General features: G+C 49.5%; 1 protein-coding gene across 2 annotated transcripts in view; it reads left to right on the forward strand.

Annotated features, from left to right (window-relative positions):
* The window catches only part of LOC144785692 (uncharacterized), a 128,620-nt gene that overhangs the window by 22,236 nt on the left and 90,465 nt on the right, over window positions 1–15,919 (forward strand). The window contains exon 1 of one of the 2 annotated variants that reach the window (XM_078664484.1): window positions 11,448–11,586. The exons of the other annotated variant lie outside the window; for it this stretch is intronic. The gene's annotated coding sequence lies outside the window, so the exon portion shown is untranslated. Of the gene's footprint in view, window positions 1–11,447; window positions 11,587–15,919 lie in introns of those variants that run through there. 2 annotated transcript variants of the gene reach the window in all.

The raw sequence follows: 15,919 nt of genomic DNA on the forward strand, positions 1-15,919 counted from the left end.
TTAAAAGAACTTCCACGGAGTGTGGAACTTGTACTGTCAGGGAGTGTCCTAACACTATGGAATCACTTTGTCTGATAGCTAGAGCTGTGGCTGCAACTGACTTGAGGCACGCAGGCAGAGCCTGGGCCACCGGAACTAATGTGCTAGAGAAATAAGCACAGGGCTTGTATTGTCCTGCTTGATCTTGTGTGAGAACAGATAATGCAGTACCATCACGTTCGGTGACAAAAAGTGTAAAAGGCTTACTGTAGTTCGGTGTCGTTAATACAGGTGCTTGGCATAAAGCTTTCTTTAACTCATTGAAAACAAGTGTATGTTCCTGGGTCCAAGGGAGGACAGTCAATGTGGCTGCCTCCTGTGTCGTTAACTGTATCAGTGGTTTGGCTAGATATGCATACTGAGGAATCCATTGTCTGCAGTAAGAAGTGAGGCCGATAAAAGCTCGTACCTCCTTCTGAGTCTTGGGCTGTGGAAGATGTGCTATTAACTGGATACGGTCTGGTGTCAACTGCCTACCCCTCTTGGACAGTAAGTGTCCAAGGTAGACCACTTGCTGGACACAGAATTGCAATTTAGAAGGGGACACCTTGTGCCCCATCTCGGCCAGGAAATACAAAACCGTAAGTGACGCACGTTCGCAGTCACGTTCAGAACGGGCTGTGATCAATAGATCATCGACATACTGGAGCAGAGCAGTGTCAGTTGGCATGTGAATATTGTCTAGTTGTCTTTTAAGTGCTTGACTGTAAATACTAGGACTTTCTGTGAAACCTTGAGGAGCTCGTGTAAATTTATAGCTTCTTCCATTTAAACAGAATCCGAAAAGAAACTGGCTGTCTGGATGAATGGGGACACTAAAGAATGCGTTCTTGAGATCAATAACAGTAAAGAACGTGGCTTCAGAATCAATGGCAGTCAATAGGGAAGAAATATCTGGAACCACTGGGTACTGGGGTATGATACATTTATTAAGTTCTCGAAGGTCAATCACTAATCGATAAACTGGAGGTGCATTTGGATCAGTGCGTTTTAGAATCGGAATGATAGGAGAATTACATACATTGGAGTCAGTTTCTACAACCACTCCTTGAGCAATGAGGTCGTCAATAATTTTCGATAAGGCTGCTACAGCCTCAGGTGGCAATTTGTACTGTCGGATTCGTGGTAATACAACACCTTTCTTCAGAGTGACACGATGGGGTGTGATGTGCATACAACCTACATCAGTTGGACCTTGCGCCCATAAATGCTGTGGTACATTCAATAATCGTGGATCAAAATCACGTAATACATAATGACCTTTAAAGTCTCTTAAAAACAGTCGTACTCCTTCTGGGGAACAGCAGATAACTGCTCCTAATTCTTTCAGGGTCTTAATACCTAGTAAGTTTTCTGGACAAGATTTCGTAAGTAACAAGTCTGTAGTTCGGGATAATGGACCAACTTCTAGAGTAACTGGTTTCGATATTTCATTAACAATAGGCTTTCCTGAAAATCCAAGGGAAACATTTCTTGAGCCTGAGAGTGGAGCCCCTGGAACCTCGTCATGACTGATGGTAGTCCTACTTGCCCCTGTATCAATCAGAAACTTTCTGTCTTTCCCTAATACTTGACTGTGTACATAGGGACCCTCTTGATCTACAGGAATCTCGATGAGAGGCAAGCCAACCTCCCTCTCTAGGCTGTTTCATGAATACGGTTGATAATCTGGATACTCTGACTGTGCGTACTGGTACATCTGCTGTGTAACGTGCTGTGTGGCAGCTATAGGCTGCGGCGCTGTAACTGTCTGTTGTGCGTTCTGCGGTGGCTGGGAAGTCTGTGAAACTTGTTCTTGTCTAGGCGGACGGGGTCTCTCTTTCGTTTTACCAGTAGATATGTTGTGTTTCAGAACTGCACATTCGTTTATATAATGACCTGGCTGTTTACAGTAATTGCAGGTCCCTTTAACGGGAGCTGCAGGATGACTAGTTTGACTCGGACCCCTCTTCTGACTGTCTTGCGGAACAGATTGTGCAACTAGCACTTTCATTTTCGTGTCTTTCATACGTCTTCTTTCATGTTCCTGCTCCTCCCTAATTCTGTTCTGGTGGTACTGGAGCATCTGGAGCATCTGTGACGGAGTATTAGCTTGCCAGGTACTTCCGACTTTCAGTACTCGATTTTTAACTTGTGGACTTGAATTCTCAACTAGTTTGGTAACAAAAAGATGTGGATACGATTCACTACTTGTTTTCAGACCACTATTAATAATGAAACATTTCTCAAATCTAGAATAAAAATCACTAGTGTCTTCATCTTGTTTCTGTTTACAGGCTGAGATGGCATCCCAGTCTTCCTTTTTCGTGGCTAGTAATCTTGGCAAAACTTGTATTAACAATTCGGGCAAAGCTTTAGCTTTTACCCCAAGACCGGTACCTGGAACTCGTGTGTTATCTTCAGTCTCTAATGCGGTCCAATCTATCTTTTTCTCTCCCACCTCCCATTCTTTTTCTTTGAGTTTTTCATATATGCCCGCAGGCAACAGGACCTTTAACATTTTAATGATATCAGGATACGTGTATTCTCCCATACGGAGCATGTCCTTTAATTCACGGTGGAACCCTGCTGGATCTTTATCGTGACAGGGTATTAACTTTTTCATTTCCAAGAGTTCTATTTTCGTGATAGGGGTGTAAACAAATACTCGTTCTAGATCACCCCCCGCTCCCTTAACTGGATGTACTTCTCGCAACGGATTCTGTCTGTCTATATAGAATGATTTTCTTTCTGGGGGTGGGACAGGAACAAAATGTGGATTCAGGAACGTTCTGTATTTGTGGCGTTGTTCTAGAATGACACTAATTAAATCGGTACCTAAACCTTTCCATCTGTTTAGGAGTAACTCGTTTAATACATCATGTAAAGGACCTGGATCAGAATGCTGATCCTCATACAGTGTAATGAGGTGTTGGATCATATACGTACCCACCAGACGCTGCTCGGCTGGGGGCAGTTTCAGAAACGTTTGGGCCACTATTTCATCTGGAAACGTGGTAGAATCACTAGTCCATCGGACTGCTGATCGGGCTAGTTCTTGTTCATGCATGTTACTAAGCTCACTATAACCTATTCGTGATTTCAGAATTTGATCGGTGGCCTGGAATACTTGTTCAAGAGAACACTGTTCTGGTACTGGAGGAGGAAAAACTTTCTTGTAATCTAGGCGTGAATGTCTGTCGGAAAATCTGGTTCTACCTACATACGCTATTCTGGAGGGATTCTCGCTGTCTACCTCTTCACTTGAAGAGTCATTCTCTTTCTCGGTTGCTCTTTTTGCTTCCCCTTTCTGGTGTATACTTATAATTTCCTTACGAATTTTCTTGTACATACTTTCTACACTACCTTGTGTCTTGTGTTTTCCCTCGGCTATATTGTCACTCCACCTGATCAGGCCTTTCATCTCGTCTTTGTCTTTATCAGGATAATCTTGCTCTCTTATTAAACAGTTAATCAAGAACTGTAAAATCATATGTTGAATCTCGGCTTTTCTGTGTGCCATATCTTCGTGAGTACTTTCTGAATTCTCCCCTGTACGGATAAAATGATATATTCTGTCTAGATGTTCCTTCATGTCGGGCAGGGTGACCAAAAAGTTGGCAACCCGTCTTAAACGTACTGAATATAATACCATGTGATCTTCGCCTGGAACTGGATCATATATACAGTCATTAAGAAGTCGCTTGAGGTCTGTGTATGTAGCCACTTTTGGCGTACACTGTAACGCTGCTTCTCGCGGCGTCAGTCGTCTTACTTGAGGCGGGGTGATAGGAGCACCTCCCCCCGCGGCTCCTGAACTAGAATCGTCAGTTAATACTGAACGGGCTGGTAAAGTAACTGGCAAAACACGTGGTGTGGGCTGGTCCGGGGGTACTGGCACATTAACTTGGTCCCCGGGACCAGTGGCTGGAGGAACAGGAATTACATTATTTACAGGGTGCTGAGGGTGAGCAGGCGGAATAGGATTTGCATATTCTGGGACAGTATCGTCCAAATAGGACGACAGAAAAATTTCAGCTGCAGTCGGTTTATGACGCAGTTTAGTCGGGACCAAGGGTGGCGGTAATTTACAGGATGCTTCCGGGGTTGCCTTCGGCAAGCCCTCGGCAAGAAGAGGATACATACCTTTAATAAGGGCATTTCTCTGTCTGTCTGACTGTTAATTCTGCTTTTCTGAATTCTTTTTCGGTTCTTCTGTGAGATTCTTTGCGCCATAACTCGATGGCGTCTTTCTGGGACTGTCTGGCTTTCTTTTTCCATAATGCTTCTTCTACTCGCATGATGCACTCGGCATCCCATGTACCTGATACAGGCCATCTATATTTCTCTTCAAGATCCTTCGTGTACTCCGCCCATAAGTCTAGATATAATATGGCATCTAAGCCATGCTTGTGATACATAAAGTGTCCAGGACTGTCCCTAGGAGGGACAGGAACTGCTTCTTCGAGTAACCCTTTTCTAGTTTTTATCTGACGTAATTTCGAAAACAGAGGCATTTTGGAGTCGTACTTGGGCTAAACACAATACACAATAATCACAGTAATGAAATGGCAAACAAATCACTCATACCACGACATAGAAATACATTAATAACAGTTCGAACAGAATACTACCTGATACACTGAAAACATAACACTTGAATTTCTCGAGAACGGACTTACTAGAATTACTGGATGCACTGCTAAAACAGTACAGAACATACCGGTCTCATAAAGAGACACGTCATACCGTATCCACCTAGGTGAATACTTCGGACTGGATCTGTGTACCCAAACCCATCGGACCAGGGACAAACTAATGAACCTGTCTAGATACTTCCCCCGCAACGGTACTCACCGGGAAGCAGAAACTGAAGGCCTCGGACTGGACTGGACTGCTACGACGTCTGGTTACTACGAACTTCGGACTTCAGAAACAGGTGGGCCTCCGGATACCTCGGACCTTGCTCTCTCGGCTTGGGCTCTGGTCGGGACAAACCGCATTCCTCACCGCCTCGTCTGGATGCCGGACCGCAGTTTCCGTCTCCTCCGTGGGCCTGAGGGAGACTTGAAGCAGAAATATCTGCACGTGCACGGTAGAGTTCCGTCACGGCTGTAGAAGGGTCAGGGGGCCTGCGTTACATCGCCGGCGCGTGGGGAAGGGGCTCGTCCCTGTTCGGGCGCCATTATGTGGTAAATAAATAATTAATTACCGGTACTATTTTTGAATACATTAATAATAACAGATAGCTCAATAAATAAGAGGCAGGATCCGAGGAATCTGAGTCTAACAGGCTTTAATCAGGCATAAGGTAAGGGACAGGATCGGGACAGCCTGAAATAGAATGGCATAGAAGGCAGCTGCAACGTCTCATTAACAGTACAAGGTATATATAGTAAAACATCACAATTACATTACATACAGTAGGCGTAACAAGTGACAAGCGTAAGATAAGAACACATGGGCGTGAAAAGAAGGCGTGCACAGGGCGTGCACGTAGACATGTGATGAGAACGTCACGGAAGTGTCATGAAGTGGGTGGATACATGGAGGGGGCTACCTGAGCAGCTGGAACCTTTAACCTAGTGGTGCGCGCAAACGGACAATGACGTGTTACCGGGGAGAACTGGGGGCTCTGACTTCTGCACTAGAAGAGGAGACTAAAGTCTGCGGTGTCAGGACGACATGTACCTATAGCATATCTGGTATCTGGTGTTTGGAGTACATGTTGATAGAATCTAAAAGTTATCAGGGTAAAGGCTACTTGACAGTAAGGCTGGTGCATGCATATATTCTACATGTATTGCGTGTGCTATGAATCTTCTATGGATATTAATACAGTAATTCACTTGCATGGAGACAGAAAGACTAGACTATAGCTGAAGCTGTTTATGCGGTTCGTTAGCTTAGGAATGTGAAGACGAAGAGCTGAACTGATAACTGGAGGCATAACATATTCTTGGCAGACAGGCAGGCAGAGCCAGGCCGGGCACCGCGCTGCGCGGCAGGAAGTAAGTGAAGGGTCAGGGATGCAGGTGGGGGCTGCATCGCTCCTCGGAGTGGGTTCAGGAGACAGGAGCTTGAATATGGTGTCCGGGCCCTTTCGAGGCCTAGAAACGGGGACAATTCAATGAATTAACGTGCACACTGTAAAACGTGGCAACATAGGCCTAATACTCGTTGCTTTCACGAGAACTGGAAACTGGCATACTAGAGTTGGACACAACTATAATTGCGTCTTTAATCGATCATAGGGGGATATATGCATATCGATCATGCACATATAACATAGGATGGGGAACACGTAGGCACATATAACAAGGCAAAATTCAATTTTCCTCAGATGTTAAGCCAAACCCATCAACCAGTGTATTTTTCAGGACCTGGTAATTGTTAGCATCCTCAACTCTAGTAGTGAGGAGCTTATCTCTACCTTTACCATCAAAGGAGAGCCACAGTATAGCTGCCCACTGACTCTGGGGGATGCACTGGACAGTGCAGGCCCTCTCCAAAGCAGCCATCCATTTCTGGATGTCATCCCCTTGTTTAAAGGGAGGCACTATCTTTGTCAGGTGTTTAGTATCTAAACCCTTCTCTTTATCTCTTGGGAGATTGCTGCCACCAGTGGGAACTACCCCACTCATCTGCTGCTCTCTAGCAAAGGCAAGCTTTTCTTTGGCCAGGGCAAGTTCTTCCCTTTCAATCCTCAGAGTAGCCTGTCTCATTCTGGCTTCATGCTCCATTCTCTGAGGGGAAGTCCATCTCCTCTGGGGAGAGTTCCTTCTCCTCTGAGAAGAGGCATTAGAGTGCAGAGATCTATTGGAGTCCCTAGAAGGAGATCTATCTCTCCTAACTCCAATGTTAGGCCTGATCAGGGTCAGTACTGGGGGGGCCCCAGCTCCTTTCCCAAGCAGGTCTAAGTTGGCCCTAGTGAGTCTGCTGACTAGTTCAGGCCTGTCTGCCTCATCCCCAGAGAGTTCCTCTTGATCCTCCTCCTCAACTGCATTTTCAGTGTCAAGGAGGTCTGGATCACCAAGGGTACCCTCTAAGGCTGGCATATTCCCATCTGCCTGGGATGCTTTCCTAGCATCATAAGTCTCCAAGAGACCTATCAGAAAGGGAATGGTGGGGTTAGACCCCTGTTTCAGTTTCCTGGAGGTACACACTTGTCTCATCTCCTGGAAACTGAGAGCTGTATATCTTGAGATGACCTGTGGAGGGTCAATCACCACAAGGGGGGTCTCAGTAGACTCTCCCTGGGTAGACATGCCTTTCTAGTGAGGTGTAAGTGGTGCACTTACCTACACTATATGTTTACCTACTGATCCCTTGATAGAGTTGTAGTTTAGGGTGTGCTAGGCCCTAGAAGCTACAACAGCTGGTTCAGTAGAACTCAGAGTATTCTAAGCTAAGTTATATGTACCTTAGTACTTATGTGATCTTTCAAATGATATTCTTAGGATACGTGTGGTAAAACAACAGCAAGCTCAAATCCCGACCGCTGCTCACCAATGTGAGAAGTTGGCCTGATATGCAGTGCTCACTATTCTAGTGATCACTATGTATCAGTCCAAACAACCCTTATTGATGATTGGTTGTAAGTCAACCTTATAGACCAGCTATCCTAGTAGCATGGATACGAGCAGTCTAAGGCTAAGACTCTAGAGGGCGTGTTAAGCCAGCTGTTTTACCATCACATTACCCCTTGAACACCAAGTGAAAGGACACCACACAAGTTGTTATCAAAAATAAAGTATATTTATTTATAACAGGACTACCCTGGCTCTTTATTAGACAGGGAGCTAAGCACACAACAAAACTCTTAAAGAATTACTGAAAGTCGCACAATTTACACAAATGCCCGAGGGGCACGAAAAACCATATACACAAGAAGTGGAATGCGAATTACTAGCAGGTAAGTAACTATTCTCATAGACTTTAGAATCGCCAGGCCTGCAATACTAAACACTTAGATTAGGAGCAGGAGGCCTGTGGACGTCGTGTGCAGAGTGGGAACTCTCAAGCGTAAGGCGGGAAAAAGTCTATGGAGGCTAGTAAAAACAAAGTTACTGTTCTCGGGCGAACCCGACTAGGTGGGTCGAAAACGGGAGTGGATCCGAACACTTAGGGTGTTGGACTATGCTGGAGCACCGGGGTACTCAGTTTACCTAGCCCAGGGGCTGCGGCTGCATAGGGTTGAAGTTGCGTCGGAAACCCTCGTTGAAGAACCAGGAGCCTGAAGGAAGAAGTTGCTGGCAGGCGGCCAGTGAAGAAAGTTCGTGGAGATCCAAGCCTGGATCAGGGAAGAAGAAGACCTGAAAGCAGAGGGGACCAAGTTCTGAATCACTAGCCAGTGATTTAGGTGGGCACCAGGGTGGCACCGGACGAAGTCACCTCGACCAGGTGAGTGGGCGCTGCTGGGCTCTGCAGTCTCTCGGACCAGGAGGCGTTGTCGGCGACCAGGAGGGAGGTGCGAGCTGTCCCACGAAGATATCTGCTTCTGACGTCGCTGGACCCAGGATTGGGCAACAAGTCTTGGCAAATGCAAGGCCCACGCGGTGGACCTAAAATGGCGTCTTGAGTGGACCAGGAGGGTCCAGGGTGCTCCTCTGTTGGAGGGGAGCAAGGGCCAGTCTGGAGCAACCAGACCAGCGGTGTTTGTCGTCGTGGAGCGTCGTAAAAGGGCCACTAGCCAACGGCAAGTGACCTGGACAACGCGGTGAGCAGCAAAGAGCAGAAGGGCCCCACGCAGATCTCGTGGATGCAGGGGGGCTGAACTTCGGTGCTTGAGCTGCTCAGGGTCGGGGCTTCTCTTACCCCAAAGCACTCTGTCGAGGGTCACTCGGTGGTCGTGCTGGACAAGCGTCGTGCAGTTCTGAAGATGGCCGGTCCCTCGAGGTCTCGTCGCACCCACGGATCACAGCTGGGCTGATGATGTAGGTTGAGGTCAGAGGTGCCAGGGAAGCCGGTTCTCGTCATGCTGGAGCAGTCTTGATCCGAAGGAGAGACTGGCAACAACCTGCGATGCTTGGTTGGTGCCTGCTGCTGCAGGGTGACTACTCCTTAGTCACAAGGGAGAAATCTTGAGAAGAGTCTTGAGTTCTTCGTGCAGAAGGTCGGTTCAGGATTCAAAGATTGATCTAATTTGGAAGGGGGCCTGCTTTTACCTTTATCCTGCAAAAGGGGGCTGGCACGCGACTAAGTCCTGCCCTATGGGTGGGACTAGGAGGGGGGTGGTTACACCCCTTCCTTTGGCGGGCTTTCCCCAGCTCAGGGTCTGGTGTGCCCCTGGAACTGGTTCAAGCCGGCCTATGCACAGTGAGCACCGGGGTGCCACTTGCAGTCACCTTCCTCTAAAGCCCTGCCTACCTAAGATACACAAAATCCTGTCTGGGACGGTGCTGGCACCGCCCCTGACAGGAAACCCTTTGTCCTTGCCTCCTGCGCTGGGAGGACTCCCAGCAGCAGGAGGGCAGACTTGTGTCTCGGTGGCAGCATCCATTTTGTGGAGCTAAGGCTCTGTCTGACTTTAACCGGGGTTACAGGTTACCAACATGTCGTGTCCCTCTAGAAGGGTGGAATGCTAACCCCGTCGCCAGAATTGGCGAGGGGTTAGTATTCCAATTCGTATGACACCTTACTCGACATGTTTTGATAAAGCGATACCAGAGTTGGCATATAACCGCGAGGATTATAATGCACTTAAGAGTATATGGTACGCGTTATCATGGAACAGCTATTAGGACTTGGTTCCGCAAGCTGCAAACGGGCTCAGCTCATGCCAGAGCACCATCTCACATTATTCCAAGCACTCTGCCTTCAGGATTGTTAAGGCCTGCCATAGGAGTGACTGATAGGAATATATGTGTCCATTTTAGGGTTAGATATAGGAATACTATATCTAAAGCAAAGGGTGATTACACCACCTTGCCCCAGCTGTCGTGCAGCCAGTTGTGTCAGATTTGGATGGCCAGCCAGGGGTGGCATAATACATGCTGAATGCAGACAGCTAAACAAGCCTTCCTGCCCGGGTGAAACCGAGGGAGGGCAGACAGCTAAACAAGCCTTCCTGACAGGGAGAAACCAAGGGAGGGCAGACAGCTAAACAAGCCTTCCTGCCAGGGAGAAACCGAGGGATGACAGACAGCTAAACAAGCCTTCCTGCCTGGGTGAAACCGAGGGAGAGGGAGACAGCTAAACAAGCCTTCCTGCCCGGGTGAAACCGAGGGATGGGCAGACAGCTAAACAACCCTTCCTGCCCGGGTGCTGCTGCCTGAAAGAAATTGAAATGTGACAACTCGTCAATCTGCAAATGAAAAGGGTGGTGCTTGGAAGCCAGTATTTCTTTTAATTGATAAAACCATTTGAAGCTTCCTGGTGGCATGGATTTATTCTTTTTGAGTAGAATTGCAAGGGAGTTACCAGCTGAGCCGTGAAGCAGTGTGGGCTTTTCATGGACAGTTGTAAATCAATGCTCACTGCTTGGAGTCTCGTTATTAGCAAATGTCTACATTTTGGAAACACTTTGTTATCTTAAACCTTTTGCATTGTGTAGCAGCCATGTATAATGCGTCCACGGTGTATAATGCACTTTTAAAATAATGCTTTACATATTCACAGCGCTTTCTGTCACAGACTGGGACTTCTTAGCACTAATTCTCCACCGCCCAATCCAGGATTGAGCTCTGTGGCTCTCTGGTTACACACAGCCCCCTGCAGTGCCTTCACTAACAGAGGTGTCATAACATCAGGGCTTTAAGTGGAATGAAAAAACTAAGAGTCTCTCTAAGGGGCGGGGCTGATGGAATTAAGGGCGTGGCTTAAACATATGCACACTAATAATCTGCTTAGCACAGTGCGCCACTCCACTGGTATTTTGCTTTTTGTGACATTGCACACAGATATATAAAACAACAAGTAACAGATAAATCAGCAACAACTTTGGCTTCTTTGTATATAATATTGAAAATGCTTCGGTTCTGAATGTTGAAACTGTGAAAGAACCATAACAGTCTCTTTAAAGTTACATCCCAGCCAGTGAGCAGCGACGCTGCTGCAGAGCTCGGATCTTTTTTCATCCTGATGGCGAGGGCAACAGTGGAGAGCCCGAGAGGGACCCGTCCCAGCACCTGCTGTTTAGAACTGCCGGGGCTCAATGCCGTGCTGAGCACCGGCAGGACCCGGCCCACTTAAAGCACTGCATAACATACAACAGTGTATTTCCCACTGTTTAACCTCCCTTCCATTTATTTTACATTTAAGCTGAGTTTTTTTTTAAATTTAGTTACCTGACGGTGAAAGATCGAAAAAGGTTGCTGAATATTTTTGTCTTTAACCACGCCTTTGACCCCTCCCCTCTCTCCCGCCCCCATGCACGCAGAATCGGTGCTTCCATACGTTTTATTTAATGAACTCCGAGAGCTCGGTCAGGTGTAGGGTGAAGTAGGAGACGCGCTGCTTTGGCAACTTCAGTCCGTACTGCGCCCTCCTGGAGCCCGGACCCGGCCATCGCCAGAGAACCCGGAGCTGTGGAGGCCACCTCGGGACAGAGCGGTGCTGGCTGCTGGGGTGAGTGCTGTGCAGTACTGGCTGCTGGGAGGAGTGCTGTGCAGTACTGGCTGCTGGGAGGAGTGCTGTGCAGTACTGGCTGCGGGGGTGAGTGCTGTGCAGTGAGAGGTGGCGGGCTTTGCAGCACTGGCTGCTGGGGTGAGTGCTGTGCAGTGAGGTGAGTGCTGTGCAGTGAGAGGTGACGAGCTGTGCAGCACTGGCTGCTGGGGCGAGTGCTGTGAAGTGAGAGGTGACGGGCTGTGCAGTACTGCCTGCTGGGGTGAGTGCTGTGCAGTACTGGCTGCTGGGGCGAGTGCTGTGCAGTGAGAGGTGACGGGCTGTGCAGTACTGCCTGCTGGGGCGAGTGCTGTGAAGTGAGAGGTGACGAGCTGTGCAGCACTGGCTGCTGGGGTGAGTGCTGTGCAGTGAGACCATGGGCGGTGTGCAGTACTGGCTGCAGGGGCGAGTGCTGTGCAGTGAGAAGTGGCGGGCTGTGCAGTACTGGCTGCTGGGGCGAGTGCTGTGCAGTGAGAGGTGACGGGCTGTGCAGCACTGGCTGCTGGGGTGAGTGCTGTGCAGTAAAACCGCGGGGGTGTACAGTACTGGCTGCTGGGGCGAGTGCTGTGCAGTGAGACGTGACGGGCTGTGCAGCACTGGCTGCTGGGGTGAGTGCTGTGAAGTGACACCGCAGGGGTGTACAGTGCTGGCTGCTGGGGTGAGTGCTGTGCAGTGAGAGGTGGCGGGCTTTGCAGCACTGGCTGCTGGGGTGAGTGCTGTGCAGAGAGAAGTGACAGGCTGTGCAGTACTGGCTGCTGGAGTGAGTGCTGTGCAGTGAGAAGTGACAGGCTGTGCAGTGCTGGCTGCTGGGGTGACTGCTGTGCAGAGAGAGGTGACGGGCTGTGCAGTGCTGGCTGCTGGGGTGAGTACTGTACAGTGAGAGTGATGGGCTGTGCAGTACTGGCTGCTGGGGTGAGTGCTGTGCAGTGAGAACGCGGGAGTGTACTGTGCTGGCTGCTTGGCTGACTGCTGTGCAGTGAGAGGTGACGGGCTGTGCAGTACTGGCTGCTGGGGTAAGTGCTGTGCAGTGAGAGGTGACAGGCTGTGCAGTACTGGCTGCGGGGGTGAGTGCTGTGCAGTGAGAAGTGACAGGCTGTGCAGTGCTGACTGCTGGGGTGAGTGCTGTGCAGAGAGAAGTGACAGGCTGTGCAGTACTGGCTGCTGGAGTGAGTGCTGTGCAGTGAGAAGTGACAGGCTGTGCAGTGCTGGCTGCTGGGGTGACTGCTGTGCAGAGAGAGGTGACGGGCTGTGCAGTGCTGGCTGCTGGGGTGAGTACTGTACAGTGAGAGTGATGGGCTGTGCAGTACTGGCTGCTGGGGTGAGTGCTGTGCAGTGAGAACGCGGGAGTGTACTGTGCTGGCTGCTGGGCTGACTGCTGTGCAGTGAGAGGTGACGGGCTGTGCAGTACTGGCTGCTGGTGGGAGTGCTGTGCAGTGAGAAGTGACAGGCTGTGCAGTACTGGCTGCGGGGGTGAGTGCTGTGCAGTGAGAAGTGACAGGCTGTGCAGTGCTGACTGCTGGGGTGAGTGCTATGCAGTGAGAGGTGACGGGCTGTGCAGTACTGGCTGTTGGGGTGAGTGCTGTGCAGTGAGAGGTAACGGGCTGTGCAGTACTGGCTGCTGGGGTGAATGCTGTGCAGTGAGAAGTGGCAGGCTGTGCAGTGCTGGCTGCTGGGGTGAGTGCTGTGCAGTACTGGCTGCTGGGGTGAGTGCTGTGCAGTACTGGCTGCTGGGGTGAGTGCTGTGCAGTGAGAGGTGACGGGCTGTGCAGTACTGGCTGCTGGGGTGAGTGCTGTGCAGTGAGAGGTAACGGGCTGTGCAGTACTGGCTGCTGGGGTGAATGCTGTGCAGTGAGAAGTGGCAGGCTGTGCAGTGCTGGCTGCTGGGGTGAGTGCTGTGCAGTACTGGCTGCTGGGGTGAGTGCTGTGCAGTGAGAAGTGACAGGCTGTGCAGTACTGGCTGCTGGGGTGAGTGCTGTGCAGTGAGAAGTGACAGGCTGTGCAGTACTGGCTGCTGTGTGTGTGCTGTGCAGTGAGAGATGACGGGATGTGCAGTGCTGGCTGCTGGGGTGAGTGCTTTGCAGTGAGAAGTGACAGGCTGTGCAGTACTGGCTGCTGGGGTGAGTGCTGTGCTGTGAGAAGTGACAGGCTGGGGAGTGATGGCTTCTGGAGTGAGTGCTGTGCAGTGAGAAGGGACAGGCTGTGCAGTACTGGCTGCTGGGGTGAGTGCTGTGCAGTGAGAGGTGACGGGCTGTGCAGTACTGGCTGCTGGGGTGAGTGCTGTGCTGTGAGAAGTGACAGACTGGGGAGTGATGGCTTCTGGAGTGAGTGCTGTGCAGTGAGAAGGGACAGGCTGTGCAGTACTGGCTGCTGGGGTGAGTGCTGTGCAGTGAGAGGTGAAGGGTTGTGCAGTACTGGCTGCTGGGGTGAGTGCTGTGCAGTGCTGGCTGCTGGGGTGAGTGCTGTGCAGTGCTGGCTGCTGGGGTGAGTGCTGTCTAGCGCTGGCTGCTGAAGTGAGTGCTGTGCAGAGAGAGGTGACGGGCTGTGCAGTACTGGCTGCTGAGGTGAGTGCTGTACAGTGAGAAGTGACCGGGTGACTTCTGCACAGTACTGACCGTGGGGGGTGTTGTACAGTACCGACTGCTAGCATTACGGTTAGGAAAAGGTTTGGAGTTTTTATAAAGTCCCATTAAGTAATCTAATTAAATTGTAACATGTATTATTAAAGGATGCTTAGTGTTAGGATAAACAATTCTTATTGCCTGCATACTCTGAAGTTGTTTAATTTACATATTTAACATTATGTCGAGTGTTAATTATGGCTGGGGAAAAGCTTCCTTGATTATTTTAATTTAATTTAAATGTAATGATGTTATATTACTTAATTAAGGTAATAGGTTAAATAGTTTATGGGTAAGTGCGTAGAGTAGAGAAAAGATAATGGAATGATGAAAAATGCATTAATACAACAAAATAAAATGAACATATGTTCTGCTGCCCCTGGCGAGAGCTGGTGGTAGGATGAGAGGTATGGACGGCCCTGCGGTGGGCGTGAGAGAGAAGGTGGGAGGCGACAGGCGAGGGCGGGGGGCACCAGAAGGAGAACGGGCGTGGCCTGTGTCTGGTGTGGTTGTGAGAAGTTGGCCTGGCATATGCTGTCCACTATTCTAGTGGGCACCTTGCACCAGTCTAAACGACCCTTATTGATGGTAGGTTAAAGACAACCTAATGTGAAAGCTATCCCAGTGGAAGCTGTGGAGAGCAGCCTTCAGGCTAAGTCTTGAAGGAATGTAAAGCAGCTTGTTTTACCAGATTGTAACCTCCTGAATAGCCAAAGGAAAGGAGATCCGCACAAGTGTTATTATAAGAATATGTATTTGTCACTAAACACTCTCTACTGATCTCTTTATGAGATTAGAGCAGGAAGCACACAATCACTAGAACAACAGTAAATAGCACAATACACAGCGGGCCCCAGGAAAGTGATATAACAACCACGCTGGGACCCGAAAGAACCGCCCAAGGTAGTGACACAGGGGACCCACGGGGGACGTGTGCAGTGTGAGAACACAGCCGCGAGCTCCGTACAACTCTATGGGAAAGTCGCAGTTGGAATTTTAAAGATTAAGGACACTTAGGAGAGGACTTTGAGCAAACCCTTTCAAACTTAGAAGGTTCTAAGGCCAGCACCCATGTGAGCACTGGAGTACTCGTGTTACCTCACCCAGGGAAGCCGGGTGCATAGGTGTTAAATGGTTTCGGGAATTTTCGTCGTTTTCAATGGCGAGTTGCTGCAAAGTGCTGCTACCGTGAAGAGGAAAAGTGTCCGGTGTGATCCAAGCCTGGATCAGAGCTGAGAAGAGCCTGAAAGCAGAGGGAGCAGAGTCTGGGTCACTTGCCACCGACCAGGGGCACAATAGACGAATGCCCAACGATGTCGGGTGCTTCAGGTGAGAAGAGGTGAAGCTTGACTCTGCAGCCATGGGGACCAGGAGACGTCGAGGATGACCAAAGTCTGCAGGCGAACTGTCCCACAAAGGATGTCGAGTGCTGGGCGATCAGTGTACGGATTGAAGAGCAACAAGCCTTGGCAACTGCAACCCACACGGTCAGAGAAAAGATGCTTCGGTGAGGACCAGTAAGGTCCTGGTGAAACCCCAAGCAATGGAGAGTCGGGGCACTTCTGGAGTAACCAGGTAAGCCCACTGAAAGTTCAAGTTGCCATCACAGGGACCCACAGGCTAACGGACCAGGGATCGCGAAGGGACCTTGAGAGGAATCTCAAAATACCAGCCCACGG

This window comes from Lissotriton helveticus, chromosome 10 (genome assembly GCF_964261635.1).
Source record: "Lissotriton helveticus chromosome 10, aLisHel1.1, whole genome shotgun sequence".
NCBI classification, from domain to species: Eukaryota; Metazoa; Chordata; class Amphibia; order Caudata; family Salamandridae; genus Lissotriton; species Lissotriton helveticus.